Source organism: Anomaloglossus baeobatrachus, chromosome 4, assembly GCF_048569485.1.
Source record: "Anomaloglossus baeobatrachus isolate aAnoBae1 chromosome 4, aAnoBae1.hap1, whole genome shotgun sequence".
NCBI classification, from domain to species: domain Eukaryota; kingdom Metazoa; phylum Chordata; class Amphibia; order Anura; family Aromobatidae; genus Anomaloglossus; species Anomaloglossus baeobatrachus.
Genome location: NC_134356.1, coordinates 324,512,215 through 324,517,361, shown reverse-complemented (window position 1 = coordinate 324,517,361; position 5,147 = coordinate 324,512,215).

The following is a 5,147-nucleotide window of genomic DNA, read 5'->3' as shown; positions in this document are numbered from 1 at the left end:
TTTGCATTTTTTTTTCTTCTTCTCAGAGCTGGCTAGTTCTCCGAGAGTTACACCCAAGACAGACATGTTGGGGTCATGTATGATAAATGGCACTTTTATGTCTCACAATATGTGTCAGATACAAGCCACTCGTTGTATACGTCTGACCCTTTTAAAAGTCACAGACGGTCGAATCATATGTCACAGGTTTTAAAAAGTTTTCATCCAACACACAAATATGCCACAAACATATAAATCAAGTTTAAGGACAATCACCATGGACAAATTAGTCTCGTTATACTTCTTTTTTTTTGCCCTCAAACCAAGAAGTCACAACTTGAGGAGTCTGGATGACACCAGGGGACAAACTTTGATAGGATACAATCATCCAGCAATTTGTACTAAGTTTTAATTGATCAACATCTGCCTTTACTTTTATTCACATCTCAACATTGAACTGAGGAGGAAAAGTGCACAAAGTACTTAAAATAGCTACGCCTAATAGCCTTTAATGCAGACGATTTAGATAATTATAGCAAATTTCACTTTCTGGGCCCCAGGCATATTTTATTACCACCTATAAGCTTAACTGAAATACCCAATTTACCATCGTTTATATCTTAGAACTGTATAACATGTTACCATATGCATCTCTTTTTTTTGTTGTTGTTGTTGTTTGCTTGTTGTTTATACTGCTGATGTGGACATTTAAATAAATGATTAGATCCATATTGATTCATTCTATTTTCTATTTCTTCACTTTGTTTTATTGGCATGCTACTGTGGCGCAGAGTATATCGGCGCTACGTATGTCACATCTACGTATATGACATCTAGACAATGTTACCATATACATCTCTTTTTTGGTTGTTGTTTGTTGTTTATACTGACAATGTGGACATTTAAATAAATAATTAGCTCCATATTGATTCATTGTATTTTCTATTTCTTCACTTTGTTTTATTGGCATGCTACTGTGGCGCACGGTATATTGGCGCTGCGTAAATACCATCTACGTATATGAAATCCAGACAATGTTCCCATATGCATCTCTTTTTTTGGCTGTTGTTTGTTTGTTTGTTTGTTGTTTATACTGCCGATGTTGACAACATTTAAACAATGATTAATAAGAGTTAATAAATGATTCATTCTGTTTTCTATTTCTTCGCTTTGTTTTATTGGCATGCTACTGTGGCGCGGAGTATATCGGCGCTACGTAAATAACATCTAGACAATAAATTGACTCCAAAAATCAGACACAGAACTTTAATGTGCGGATGTTCCCGAGAATGCGAAGGGTTAACACACCAAACAGCTGGAAGGCAATTGCCATTAATCTTGCTCAAGTATACAGATAATTGTAGAGACAAATTAAGGTAAACATGGCAGCTTACACGGATTTCATTTTAGGATTTCTTCACCTTTTTATACTGTTCCCAACTGTCCACAGAGCTTACACATTTCGAAGAAGCCGTGAATAATGTACATAATGACACAAATGACTTTACGTCCTCAGAGGAAATAAATTATAGTTTCCATTATCACGTCAGTCAAGTAACATTTTCACACTAATGTGTTTACGTTTACTAAAACGATGACATATTGTCCAGTGTCTTTTTCTCATCAACCTGCTATACTGGGTCCTAGTAATTAACACTTTTCCAATATATAGACTCATTGTGTGCTCAGGCGTCAGGGAAAAATAATGTTTCTGCCATTAAAAATAATACTATCAATATGTAAATTATTTTTTTTTTAAGTAAAATATTTGCATCCCCTTTCCTCCTCCGGGCTTTTGAACTTCCAAGGTCAACAAGGACAAACAATACCACTAGTGTCTCTTTGCAAAAAAGCTGGGTTTGCTGTCTGCAAGCAATGGTATCATTTCCATAGCAACCTCCTAACTATTAATTTTCAATTAAAGCAGACACAAAGCGGACAGCCTCAGGCTGGCAGACAGTGTCAAGAGCCCATCTCTGTAGGCAACAGTTTCACAGAGCTATCAAGCGAATAGGTACCTTTTCCACAAAGCTATATCACAAGAACGTCAAGTTTGGCTGTTTAAATTGACATTAACCTTCATTTTGGACCTAAATCATTCAAACTACACTACATGCTAAAAAAAATAAAACACTACTTATATAAAGTAAATAAATAAATCTGTGTATTTCTGTTATTTGCTCTTTATGTATAAGAAATTGAATTAAAAAAATGAAATAACTATAACAATAAAAAACAATACAATAAAATAATAGAATTTTTTTCAGGGCTGATGGTGAACAAGGTAGAGCCAGTTAGTGGAGGTCTACATATATGTTAAATACACTTGTAATATGCAATAATCAGTTTTATTTGTCCTGTTCACCCACTAATGGCCAGCAGAGGTTTGAGTGAAAGCTCAGCTATGTTGTGGCATGTCCTCCACATCTCCAGAGGTTACCTCTCCTGTTCCTCTCCTAAGCCAGCACATTACACTATGGCTTCCTGACAGATTCCTACTCCAGACCCTAAGGAGACACCCACCAGTTTTGACAGGTTACTGTCACCATCTCCATACTTTTTACCTTTTATACCCTTAATAATAAAGTTTGGCAATGAGAAACACTGAGAACCTGAAGATGAATATCCGTGACCCAAACATCTGACAAACAAATACAAACAACACTAAACATGTTGATAACATGATAGAAGAGCAACATCAGCAAGTTGTCTCTTCGCGATGATGAAGTGTTCATTCGCTTCAGGTGAGAAAGTTATGCTTGACATGTTTATGGTTGCTGTAAATCACTTAGATGTCTAGTCAACGGAAATTCCTTGAGCTTAGTCTTCCTCCTCCCTTAATTATGCAAGTTTTTTTTTCCCTGGCTTTTCAGAAATGAACAGAAATTCCTTCTGAAGATCTTTAGCAGGAGGAACCAATTTGTCAATAGCTGCAGAGATATTAGCACACCCGGGATAGACCATATTTACCAATCAACACACAGCTGTCACATAGAAAATAAGACAGTAAATCACCCAATTTGTTTTTGCCTTTTCTGTCATAATTTTAACTATCATGAAAATATCTGGGAGGTAGGGAAGCCTTCCAGCTATGCATTTCTGCACCAAGCAAGAGTTGTAATATCGTACTATAAAAACCATGAGCAGAAATTCAGAGCAAACCTAATATTTATAGTATTTGATTACTCCTTTCATCCCTAATACTAAAAAAATATTTTAAAATTGAACTTTTCATGAGCTTATATTGCTTAAAGTGGAACTCCATATTTTTCCCTGTTTGAAGTGTTTATCCAGGTTGGTCAACCCCAATAATGTGCAGATTTTGGTAATTGTGAAAGACTGTAGCAACATAGTGTTGCTGCATTATATTAAGTATCATTGCACAGTACTGTTCAGAAACAATCCGATATCTCTAGCCATATAATGGTAATGCATGATTGGTCCTCCGGATAGAAAGATAATTTGTTTTTTGACTTTTCATCTAAACAAGGGCAGACATGAGCAAGGTGTGAAATATGCTGTAACTGGGCTTGTGAAAATGTGTGGTCTACAACACACAAGTCCCTAAAAACATCTATGGCAGTCTGTATTCTGTGTATAGAAAAACTAACGCATTTCGCAAAGCAGAATCCGTCTACACTGGAGAAAATCTTCCTGTGGATTCCCTATTCTATTGTCACCATAGCTCCTGCTGATGTGGAGGGCAATTTTGATGACAAACTCATTATTGGAAATAGCAATAGATACAATTTCCTAATATGTGAACATATAGTCCCTAAAAGGGAATCTGTCACCAAGTTTTTGTTACCCCATCTGAGAGCTGCATAATGTAGACACAGAGACCCTGAATCCAGTGATGTGTCACTTATTGGGCTGTTTGCTGTCATTTTGATAAAGTCAATGTATTCTCTGCTGCAGATGTAGCAGCTATACAGAGCTCATGAATAAGCTGGACTATCTGGCAGCACACCAAGTAGTCCTCTTATGATAATCTACTGGTGATTAAACAGTAATATTATAAAAGCTACACAGTGCAGCCCAGTAGGTGACACATTGATTTAGTCGGGGTCTATTTTCCTTCATCATACTGCTCTCAGATTAAGTGGCAAAAACCTGGTGACAGAGTCCCTTTAAGGGAAACCTACACTTTGACCTTTGGGATGCAACTTTCTTTTTCTTAACAGTCATAATTTTTTTTACTTTTCTATCAAAGTAGCTTTAGCAATTATTCTTGAGGGGGGATTTCTTTTTAGTGCATGATTTGAGGGTTAATAGACTGTATTGAAAAATGTTTAAAAAAAAATTGTGGGAGAAAGGATATGGAAAAAATAGCAATTTTGCAATATGAGTTTTTTGTTTTAGGTTTTTCTTTTTTTCAGGTTTGGTTTTGTGGGCTGTATAAACAACGTTTTTATTATGCCTATTGCAATACCAGATTTTAATTTTATTTTTTAATTCGGTGTTTTACTGTTTTTGTGCACAAAAGCTTGTTATGTGTAATATTTTTTGTCACCATAGTCTGACAACCAAATATATTTGATTTCCCATCAATTAATTGGTGTGAGGACTTTCTTTTTATCCAGGAAGAATTGTCATTTTCATTGTTACCATTTTGGAGCACAAACAAGTTTTGATTTTATTTTTAGGCTTTACACTACACACCATTCATTATAAATTATATTATAATTTTATCTTACATGTTGTCAGAGTTATGACAATGACAATTATATCCATTTCACTTAGAGGATACTTGACAGCAGTATGTACCCCTATTAAATGGTGATTTCTAGCAACCCCAATGTTTAGGAAAAGGTGTTAGAATAATAGTAAAATCACAGTTTTCTGCTGCATATTCTAATTGGGGTACACTCACATGAGTGTATAAATCAGACAAGTGCAATGCATGCATTGTACTCGGACCAATGTTATTCAATGAGGGAGAGCAGAGGGGTAGCTTTTTTCTCATCCAGATTCTGGAGTCTGTGGGAGCAAGTGAAACATCGGATTTCACTGGGATGACATCTGAGTGCAGTGCGATAATTGCATCAACTGACAATGGATGAGATGGGGAGATTAATCCCTCCCACTCCTCTGCAGCGCCCACCCTCTCCTCCGCAGCTGTGATCCAATTGCAGGATGGGATCACAGTCACATGACATTCAGCTCAT